Genomic DNA, 12,031 nt, shown 5'->3' on the forward strand with positions numbered 1-12,031 from the left:
GAGATCATTTTCTTAAATCCTATGCTCAAGCAGACACACCTACAGGTGATTGCCCAGGACTGTGTCCAGACAATTTTTGACTGTCTCCAAGGAGGGGAATCCTACAACCTCTCAAAGTAACCTGTGCTATTGTTCAATCATCCTCACAACTGAAAAGCTTTTCCTGATATTTAGAAGAAAATTTCTGTGTTTGTTTGTGCTCATTGCTTCTATTCCTGCTACTGAGCACCATTCAACACCTGAAATTTTGAATTGAGAAAAGATGAGATATATAGAGAAATATGTTTAATTGATATTTGAATGCTTCTAATTACACTGTTTTTAAAAATCATCTTATCAGAATACTTTGGGTTTGGGTTTGTTTGTCTCTACTCTCCAGCTTCATCACAAGTTGCTTCTTGTGAAAATACCGTTCATTCTTTTTCCCAATCATTTTGAGACTAGTAAGGAGGCTGAAGAAACACATTTCTTGCAGCTTAAATTGTGAGGGGTTTAGTCTATAAGTCAGTGTAGAATGTGGTTGTGTCTGCCCCTAGCTTCTGATGATAATCTCTACAAAGGTAATTACTGCTTAGAATAAACAAATTATTAAGTACCTTCTGGAAGGAGAAGAGACAGTGGCAGGGAAGGAGATATAATATTAAGGTAAACAAAAGGGTAAATGTCTAAATGATCTGAGACTGTAGTCCAGTGATGACACTTCTATACAGTCATTGTGGTTTGGACATTTATTTTTACCTGATGATTTAATGCAAAATGCAGAATGATTGAACTAATAACTTCATTGTCCTTTCTTTATATATGCTTTCTACTCGGAAGACAGCCATTCTTAATTTATTTAATCTGTGAGTACTAAATTTTAAGACATGTTCTTGTCTTGTCAGTTAGGTAATCTCAAAGTTTAGCAAGGTTTGTAAAGAGAGTTACCATCACTGATTTTAATAAAATATGTATATATTTAGATAAAATGTTGAACTTCTGGATGCAGAAGACAATTTCCTAAGGGGCTGAAACCAAATTAATGAAGTTTACACTGATAGATTGCTAGCAACTAATGTTCTAAGCATTACCTCTTCAGGAAATATAAATAGATCCCCTTTCTATCTCTAACAGATTTAGCAACCAATTAGACAATGTGAGAGGCAGTACCTCTGTGGCAGGCATAAGTGCTGAGAAGGTGGCTCAGTCGTGTAAAAAAAGAGTGAAGATAGGTTATAATAAATGAAAGCTTCTCTAAAAAGGAGTAGAGACAAGAGTAAGACTCAGGTCTCTGTGGAGTCTGTAATTTTGAGTGCTCGGAGTTAAGGAATTTACTGGTTAGATGGATTTCAAAGATGGTAGTCTGGGTGGAGAAAAGGAAATAGAGAAATGTTATAAAAAATCAGTGGTAACTAGTTTTCTTTCTTAGATTGTGTGACTTTATTCTGCTGCAGTGTTTGGTGTGGATTTATCTTCGTATGTTTACTTCAATCCACATAGTTGTCATGATGGTGACTGGGGAAAGATATATTGTGGCCTTAGCAGATGCGGATTTTGGTAATTATATTACAGATGGAATGATGACTGCTGAAAGAAGGATTTGTTCCTCATTTGTCTGTCATTGTGGGTCCGGTCACAGTTGGGTTTTTCTGTCACGTGAACATTTCGTTCACCTTGGTAGCATTGTGCCATGGCATCATCATAGGGTGCAGAAATGTCAGAGGCTCCGTATGGAGGGCAGCAGGAAAGAGCCTGTCAGCCAGGGCCTGTTCCCCCCAGCCAGGAGCAGGACATCGGGAACCTCTCTGGCGGGTCGAGGCCAGGCAGAGCCATCGGCTGACTGACTCTCTGCCCGGCTCAGCGGGGCCATGGCCGGGCAGGGCTGTGGGGAGCTGTGCCCGGCTCAGCGGGGCCATGGCAGGGCTGTGGGGAGCTGTGCCGGCTCAGCGGGGCCATGGCCGGGCAGGGCTGTGGGGAGCCGGGGACCTGCCTTGCTGCTGCACGGCTGGGCTGGGGCTGACGGGGGTCCTGGGCCCCGGGTATGTCAGGACTGGTGGTGTCCTCAGGAATGTGCTACATTGAAAGGCTTTCTGAAAATGTTCATCCTGGAGAGGCAGTATAGACAGGTCACATTCGGTGAAATGACTTACTGACATTTTAGGTTCACCCAGGAGAACTGGTAAACACCATGGAGGTGAAAATGAGTAAGAGCTCGGTTTTCAAGAGAAGAAAGTCTCAGAACCTCTGTTTTCTGTCAGTCGGGCTCTTGTGCTTTGTGTCCTTGGCAACTTCCAGTTACATCAACACTGAACTGTAACAGCCTCCCTGCGCATGTTTTGTCCATCAGAAAGGTGTTTCAATAGTATAGGAATGGAAATTTATGCAGCTAGATAGGCAATTACTTAAGTGAAGGCAGAGTTTGATGCACTGATTTCACCTTGATACCTGGGATTGCAATTTCTGTTACCTTACACTGCATTTTTATGGGGAGTGTGAAAACCAGCTGAGTGGCTTAACCAGAAATGATAGTATCTGACACATCATCTATGGAAAGCTAAAAACTTTTCCACTTATGAGAGAGTTTTCATGCATGAGTTCTTTTGAATGTATTTTAGCTATTCCAGTCTTTCTGGCTGTGAGAACTTTATGAGAATTTTTTCCTGAATCACTAGGGTCTTAAAAAAAATCATAAGGTAGAAAGGTATATTCATCAGAGTTTGCTCATACATAGAGAGGCATATATAATTTCATCGAAGGTAATTGCTTTACCAGTAATAACTTTGAAGTGACAGAGATAATTAACATTACCTCGAGCATAGCAAGAGCCTTGCTGTAATAGCTGTTTAAGTGCCTTTTCGTACATTTCTTGCTGTTAGTTTCAGAAACAGAAATAATATTAAAAGGCCCAAGGAGACTTAACTAGATGCTTGAAGTGAGGACCAAAAGATGATCTGAACTCCATGCCGCTGGGTGGATTATTCTGTCTCCTATTCATCTTATTGCCTATCTGCAATCTCTGAATGCTGTACCTGGACAAGTTTGAGGGCTATTATGTGGAACTCTTGCTGTTCCATCTGATCTTTAATTTCAATATGTCTCAGCATGGTCTTCAAGCTCTCTTTGGATTTTGTTTCTTTGACTTCAGTTTTGTCCTTAGTATTTTTTTTTTTCTTAAGTTCAGATTGATCTTTTCCCCACTGCTTTCTGCTGTCTTTCTTTAGCTGTATCTCATCCTCCTTTTCCACCTCCTCCTTAATCTCGGGGTTGACCTTTCTCTTATCCGTAGCTTGAGATTCAACCTTTTCTTTTTACATAGGGCTGGCACTCTCCACTTCTCTTTGACCTTAGATTAACGTTTCTTATGTCCTCTGGTTTTTCTGTGTCTTGCTCTACATGCTTTTTATGGCATTGTTACTTTCTGGCCTGGAGTTTCCCTAAGGGGATTTATTGTTCCATTTGCCATTCAGAATTTCTTAACACGGCAAATTACTCTGTTTTGCATCTTCAGCATTTCTCTGGTCAGTGTTGCTGTTTTGGGCCTAGGCTTCATGAGTTTAATGCTTCTTGACTTCTCATAGCAGTTTGCAAATTTTTCAGAAGATTTGTTTTGTTTTGAGTCTAACCTCTTTGTTTCCAGCCTGCTTGTTGTATTTTGGGTTTGTTTTGGTTTTGGAGGGTTTTTTTAGTTGTTTTTAGATTTGCCTTGGGATTTTTTTTCTCCTCAATATGGTTTAATTTTTCTTGCAAATTTTCAGGTTTTGACCTGTAGTATTAATTATTAAGTTTGTTTGGAAACCTTATTACACCAATATTGTCATCCTTTCATCCTTTGTTTTGTAATGAAATATGTATTGTATTCTATTCAAATATTTATCTTTGTTTATTCTCCTGATGAGGAGGAACTTTTAATCATTTTTGTCTGCTATATCACACATGATATATATATATATATATTTTTAATAGGTGGTTCAGGATTTTTCTGATGTAGCCCACATGAGAAATTAATCAGTGTTTTGCCAATTGTATTAACAAAAATTCATATCCAAATAATTTTGGAGGCAAGATGATTTCTCAAGAAATGTTAGTACTTTATGGAAAAAATAAGCCTCACTGCAAATTCACATCAGTTGTTCCTAGCTGCCATCATGCCTTAGACACAGCTTCATTTCTCCTCTCCATCTGCATCCTGTGGAGATGGCCTCAGCCTTTCCATTTCTGTATTACTGCTCCTTTGCTGCTGCTGTTGTATCTTTGGTAGCAGCCCATTTTCTCTGAAGAGCAGTCTCTGTTTATTGTTTGTGTTAGGCTGTGCTGCCTACTTCCTCTGTTCATCTTTGGTCTCTGCTAGACTTTTTCCTCCCCTTAGACCTTGCCAAGATTTATACAATCCTAATCTTTCTTTTTCTTGTAGTTTCTCTCTGAAGCCAACTACCTGTTTTGTGGGATATTTGAGATATTTGTGGCTGAGGATACAGTCCCTCACCTCTGGCTTCATAGAAGTGTCAATCTTTTTCCCTGCTTTCTCTGACCATTGCTACCACAAGGGTATCCTTATGAGATAAACAGAAATCAAGTCTTCATGTACAGAAAGATTCAGAGGTTCAATTATTAAACAGAAATAGATAGCAGAGAATCATGAGGAATGTGTGTCAGAGGAAGAAAGAAGAAACACAGTTTTTTTCCTAGATTAATTTCCTCTCTTTAGGCAGAGAGTTACTGCCTATTTAGCAATGGAAAAGTTATGTTTCACGGCCTTTGCATTTTCTGATACTTCATTATATTTGTTTCAAGTTAAGAAATTAAGATACCACTACTCATTTCTTAGATATCTCAAAGTCAACATTACCTCAGCTGGTATACGTGAAGAGTGGGTTGTTCGTTTTCTAACTTGAAGCCCACACTCTTTGACTCATGAAGTTTAATAAGCCTTCTACAATTCAGGATGCCTTTTTTCCCCCCACTAAAGTACAAAAGAAGCCTATGGTCACATTTAGTTATTTTGCTTTCATATACTTTAATTAAGGTTAAAAAAAAATCATTTGCATATCTCTGATACTCCTTTAGCAGGTCTGTGTCTGTTTTCTGTTGTGAGATCTACCTCTAGCTAGCTTTCCTCTTCTGAACAGTGCCTTCCTCCCAAACTGTCTGGGCAATAAAGAGTTGAAATAGCAACATCTGCTTACTTGGTGTTCTGACTTCTGGTCTATTGATACTGAGGGAATATCACAGAACTGCCTGCATGCATTCGCCCAAGCTCTCAGGCACATGGTGGGATTCTTGGGGTGTTCTGCACGGGACCAGGAGTTGGACTTGATGATCCTGATGGATCCTTTCCAATTAATCATATTCTGTCACCCATTGTTTAATCATTGATTTTCTTTTTATAGTTAAAAAGATTCAAAACTTTAATTCTTGTGAAATACGTCACTACAGATTAAATTTTTCAGTTTAACAATGGTGAGAGGTTATTGTGAAAATTTTCAAAAGAAAGAACTTGGTATGAAACTGAGTTGAAAGGGAAAAGGGTATAAACACTGTAAAAGTTACATGTTTAAAGATGTATTTAAGATGCTAAGATTGAATTCAAAAAGGTACATTTTATAAGAGACATCATGAACCTATCTGCTCAAACAGAAGTTAATTATAACAGTCCAGTAATTCTATTGAATAAATTTGAGCATCAAAGAATAAAAAAATGTTTCTAGCTTATATTTAGGTATTTCCTGGACCTGTAAGGGTTTTTGAGAATAGCTAGAGAGAGTGGGTCATTAAGTTCAAAACAAAACATATTTTTTTATGAGGCAGAGATTTTATTTCTCAGGTAGACTAAGGTAACTGTACATAATGACAGAATGTCAGTATTACTGGGTTCTTGTTGTATCACCTATAAAATTAGAGACAGTTGTGGTAATTCTGAGAAATTGCTCAAGTAAGTAAGCTTTAATTGGGTAATATTAAAACCAGAGCCATTATAGCACCATCAGATTTAAGTTGCAAATGCATCTGTGAAACAGTAAGGAAACCTGTTATAGATTTCACAAAAATATTCTCAGAGGTACTGCCATATTAGTTTTATTAAAATTTTGTAATTATGAAGAAATCAGTTGTCACAGATATGAAGACAAAATAGCTCTTTAAAAAAGAAAAAAAAGTGTGTAGACAATGCCTATAGTTTGTCTCAGAAATTAAGTTCTAGTATTTTAATGTGTGCCTATGCTTCCTGATAGAAAGGAAGTGCAGTATTAGCTGTTGCCTTTTTAATAGCAATTGACTATTGCAGAGATAAATTCTAAACATGATCTGTGAATACACATTGTGGTTCAGTAAAATATATAAAGTTTAAATTATAACTCAGTCATCTGCAATCAAATTCAGTCTGCCAAGGACAACTAGAAGACCTTGTAAGACAATATGAAGGTGAAGAGAATAAACACATAGTTACAGAGCTAAACTTGTAAAAAACTGGTTCATAAATAGTACTTTCTTAATTCATTTTTATGCTTTAAAGCTGGGGACTATCATGGAGAGACAATAAATGCAATCCCCGTGTTTACCAGTAAAGATGAGTTCTCCTCTCATCTCTTTTCTCTTCTCTTCCTGGAGCAGTAATTAAGCTATAAAGGAACACTGAAATAAAAAAATGGAGGTTTAAAATAACTGAAAAGGGAAGCTGTGTTAGCATTAGTGGATTTTCACTGCCATTGACAGGCATTCCTTAAGTCCTTCCTTATTACTAATATCCTAGGTTTAATCACATACCACTGTTGGAGAATTGAAATGGCTGTCAGTCTACGTGAGCAATGAAATCTCCAGTAAAAGTGCCACTATTCTATGGATAGATTTAAGACATTACTATAGCTTGGAATTAAGATTGTCATAAACTTCAACATCTGATTCCTCAATGGGAGTGTATGAAAACCCACAGTGTTGCCAGTCTTCCCCTGCAGCAAGTGTCCAGATGGACACTTTGACAGTTTAGCTGGGGTGTTTCACACATTCCTTATTCATACGGAATTCTGCTTTTCTTCATATTTCAGAATTTCTCCTTTTCAGATCTGTATTCACATAACCATCCACTGGTACTTATTTCCAACATATAATCACTGAGTTTACACAGAATTGAAGCCTGTGTTTGCAGCTGTTACAATGAATTGCACTTACAGGGAGTGGTTTGGCTGTAGAGTCAAACCATTCATGAGGAGGTATTCCCTGTGATTCAAATTGCAGAATCTACAGTCTGTGTGCTGATCAACTTAATGAAAATAAGAATAAATGATAATAAATGTCTTTAAGAGCCATAGAGAGAAAAATAAGGGTGCATGTTTCCCCTGCAAAATGTGTGCAGGGAATAAAAAAATCCAATTAAAATCTCCTGGCTTTCAAGGGAACAGAAGTATTTAAGGTATTAATGTCTTGAAAAGTATTAAAATTTTCTGAAATACCTTTTGTAACATTATTAGAGTGTGAGTTTTAAATCACAGTGTCTCAAGATACTTTAGACTGAACAGTAAGTATTATTAGTAAATACTGGTATTTAATCTGTCTAAATAGTCTATCTAAAATGGATAGATTATTCAGAAATAGTTTATTCACTGAAATGTCATTTGAAATATAAACTATAGTTTTGAATTACACATAGGAAAGAATAAACAATAGTGAAATGGCTTTAAAGAATTATTATTATTTTATTTCAATTAAACTGAATATACTTTAATATATTTGACTATTCAAATTTTATATTTGGTATGCTTAATATATATTTACAGAAATATTTTAAACCAAAGTGTTTTGTCATGACTTCTTCTTTTCTTGGATTTCAAATATTCACTTTCCTTAGCAGGTTCTCTAAAATGTATGCTTTTGTGATACACAGGTTTTAAGATAATTCTGTCTTTGTAGCAGTGTTCAATCTGCAAAGAAAAACATATTGCTAGTAATTTTTATGACAGAAATCAATTTAGTCTGCTTAATGTATTTATTGTGTGGTTATTAGTGTTGTGATTTCTCTTTCTGTAATCTTGAAAAAGAGGTGATTTACTAAGTAACCTCTTACCATTTGTGACTCATAAGCGTGCACTTCTTTTCTTCATTTACTGAAGAGCACTCTGTGTTTTTTCCTAACAGGAAAAATTTCTGCTGTAACTAAAATGACATCATGCTGCCTCCTATGGGGGAATGCTGAAGCCTTTTCAAAAATACAACCCAGTGGTAAGTACTAAAAGTATGTTCATAACAATTCTTTTTTTCAGAAAAATATGTAAATGAAAGAAAGCAGTCACTGTTGCTAGTGTTCTTAAATGTGTTTGAAATATCTTTGCAATATATACATCCAGTTAAAATGTTTCTTTACCATGTGTTCATCCAATAAGACATGGTGTACAGTGCATTCTAAGCATTAACACTGTTTATGTGCTTACTCACGATAAGCATGAATTGTTATTATTTTTCAGGTCTGTAAGTATTGAATGATACCAATCAGTTTGTAGTTAAAAGACATGAGATTAAACCTGGCTATTTTGACACTGCCACTCAGTAAGGTTTGAGGGTTCCAGGCCACATTGTACCAGATAGAGCTGACTGTCTTTGGTTTGCAAGACAAGGTTGTGTTACAGAGTTCTTACAGGGTTGTACTAAAATAGAGGCTTGGTTTGGTTGCTGTTTCATATTTTTACATAAAGATCTATGTTTTTTCTCTCATTCGTTAGCAAAATATGAAAGAGCATATTTTAATGTATAGCATATACACAGATAACACATATAGTTATATGTATATATATGCACATAGACATATAAATATTCTTATTATATCAATATGAAATATGTGACAAGTGTTTAATTTAGAAATCTATGCATAGAATATATTCTATTTATAAAACATCTTAATCTATTTGCTATTCTTTCATACTGTGCCTGACACATTGATTAATGAGAAGGGAATGAGATGTACAATTGACCAGAAAAGTTTCTCTGGTGCACATTCTTCCTTTTCTCTTTATATTATCCATGAACTTTGAAGCAGATGTGACTTTTTCTGTAATCATCGCACCAGCTGTAGTACAATGACGTTTCCATTTTGCCTTGACACTGGGACCTAAATTCAAGGAGAAGGAATAATAACATATCTGATGTGATAATAAAGCTGTGAATAAGCAGTAATTCAAAATGTGACAGGTTAGTTATGAGAATCAAGGGTACCATTATTTGAAGCATAAAATTCAGACAAAGAAAATAACAGCTTTGAAAATTCCTATGATTTTTGCATCACTGAACCATGTTTATTCCAATTTGTAACAATTAACATGTAATTGAATAAAAATACTTTATGGACAGGGGCCTGTTTAATAGTTTTGCATCCACACTGATTGTGATAATAGCTGAACTCTTAGGAGTTATGTAGTGAGTAGTGCAATATGCATGAGGCATAGAATTCAACTATTTACTCTGCTTCAGAGAATTCATAATATTTTTTTCAGGAATGAGGCGAGCAACTGCTATAAAGAAAACAAGGCTCATATAAAGCTGAAGTAATAACTTAATTTTTTTTTGAATTAAAAATCTGTGGTACATTTACTGTGTCTGGCACTAGAATAAGCCACAGCTAATGTTCCAAGAAGGGAAATGCTCATCTCTAGATCAGTCACAGTATGCTGACATAGACCACAGAAGATGGGGAGAGGATTTTTAAGGGGAAACTGAGGGATGGAGGGATTTTTGTTTTCTCTGTTTTCTCAGCATTTTGTTTGTTCTTCATAATGCACAGCAGGAAAGTCAGAGAGGAGAAGAAAAGGAAGCAATCAACAGTAAAACAGAAAAGTGAGATGGAGCCTATTGATGTCTGGCTTTTAACTCACGCTGCAAGTTAGTGAACATCAGAAGCCAGCTGTGCCTTTTGAAAATTTCCGTGTTCATGTGAGGTGATAATTGGACTATCTGTTAATAAAAAAAAAAACAAAGAAAGAGAGGTTAGAAAATGAAGTTATAAATCAGCATAAAATTTATTTCTTCTTCTGTGCTTGCTAATTTTCTGAAGTAGCCACAAATATTTGTGTTCAACTGAAGTACTCCAAAATACACAGCTGAGATACGGAAATATTTTTTAATTTCTTATTTTGTCTAGAAAAGGTTTGTATTTAGAATTTTTTCAGGAGACAAATAGAAATGGATGTGAAGGCCTTCAGGATAATCCATAATCCAAGCCAAACTAACCTTGAAGTTGTATTTTCAGCAGACAATAGGGATCCATTTAGCTGGACAGAAAAACAAAAAAATTCAAAAGGATAACTAGGGATGGTAGCTTAGACAGATTGTACGCCTTTTGCTTTGTTGTACTCTTATATTTAAGAGAAATACATCTTGAACACTTTAACTGTTTACTTGCTACCTTTCTAATCCATAATTCCAGATAAAATTCTTTTACATGATAAACCTATGATCTTTCTCAAGAACAGAAAACATCAATTTATGTTTAGAGTATGTGATATGTGTTTCCTGGCAATGTACAGTATAGTATTTAAAATTGAAGCCAACAAATGGCCCATGCCTTGTCCTCAGATTTTGATCTTGCATCAGAAGTGTAAGCGAGTTTAAATGGTGGGATTTTGTTCTAGAATCCCAACCTGACAGCTGAACGTGCAGATGGAGCCCTGTGGTAGTCTGTGAAGTGCTGTGTCGTTCCTTTGATGTAGCCACATACTGTCAGATTCTTGATCATGTTCTCAGACTCTGATCAAACCTTCTGTCTTGTATCATTTATGGTAACAAATGTGAAGGAAAAATAAAGCCTTTATATTAGAAGTCAGGAATAAATTGTTCCAGTTTTAGTCTTGGGAGTTTTAGGAAACGGATCAACTCTTTATTCTCTAAGGAAAATAAGGGCACAATACAATTCTCATTCTTAGAGCTGTCAGCTCTCCTCAGCTTACTTTTCAGCTCTTGGGATTCAGATAAGAATCTTTTCCTTCCTCTTGTCAGGGTTTATGGCTGTATGTGAAAGTACTCTTAGCTGAGCAGTCCAACCTCTGGTTAAGCAGCATCTTCAACTCCTCCAGTTTTCTTTTTAGGCTCTCACTGATTTTATACTCTTAGGTGGAAGAAAAATGCTCCCCACATTTTTTCTGTCTTGGTAAAATATCTGCACAATTTTAGCATGGAAGTCCATCAGTTACGTAGGCTCCTAAGACCTGCGTATGATACATAAGCTCTGCTGACATTATAGTGTGCATTCTTTCTACCAATTCCCTTGATTTTAAAACACAAGGAAGGAAGGAAGGAAGGAAGGAAGGAAAGAACTCAGTTTAAAATTCTTCCCTTTTATAAAGATAGGAGGTGTGTTTTCCATACTGAAACATAAGTGATAAGCGAGTGCGACTAATGAAGTTACCAGTTGAACCCAGACTGATGGTCTGGTCATATCATGAATTAATTGAGGCTGATGTTCAATATTTTAGTAGGTTTCCAAATAAGAAACTGTGTCTTCTTCAATAAATTTTGGAACTGTAAAATGAATTTAACACCTATTGTTTGGAAATTTAACCAGACTTTAATGAGAGTTTGTTTAGATTTTGTTGTAGGATGTTCCACATCTCTCTATGCATCTACAAATTTGTTTTTAGGGAGAGTATTCTGAAATCGTAAATCCAGTGTACTTAACTGTTTCTCAGTTGATCTAGAAAAAATAAGTTGCATCATCTGCTTTGCTGTGAGATGTTACTGGTAAAGCTAATCTTAACAAATCCATTACATCACTCCATATCAATATCAATCCATGATACTAGGGTGTGTTTTCCATTAAAGGTAGAGGTATACTGTGAATAGTGGAATCAAAATATTCAGATTCTCTAATGAATATAAATAATTCCTTGCTTCCATTTGAATTTGAAATAATGTATCCATAATTTTTAAATCCAATATTTAGTTATGTATTTCAGTATGACCAACCTAAAGTATCTAAAAGAAGGTAAATGCTAATGATCTCCACCAATATATGAATTTCTTAAGAACCCAAGAGACAAATGGAAATATGAAGCATTTTTTAGCTATTACTGAAACATAA

The 12,031-nt window shown here is 35.9% G+C and overlaps 1 protein-coding gene across 2 annotated transcripts in view; it reads left to right on the forward strand.

Moving 5' to 3' along the window:
- Positions 1-12,031, forward strand: part of NLGN4X (neuroligin 4 X-linked) — a 156,187-nt gene that overhangs the window by 21,573 nt on the left and 122,583 nt on the right. For both annotated transcript variants that reach the window (XM_083884948.1, XM_083884949.1), the window contains exon 2: positions 8,104-8,187. The gene's annotated coding sequence lies outside the window, so the exon portion shown is untranslated. The remainder of the gene's footprint in view (positions 1-8,103; positions 8,188-12,031) is intronic.

The sequence above is a fragment of the Zosterops lateralis genome (genome assembly GCF_965231275.1).
Source record: "Zosterops lateralis genome assembly, chromosome: 2".
NCBI lineage: Eukaryota > Metazoa > Chordata > Aves > Passeriformes > Zosteropidae > Zosterops > Zosterops lateralis.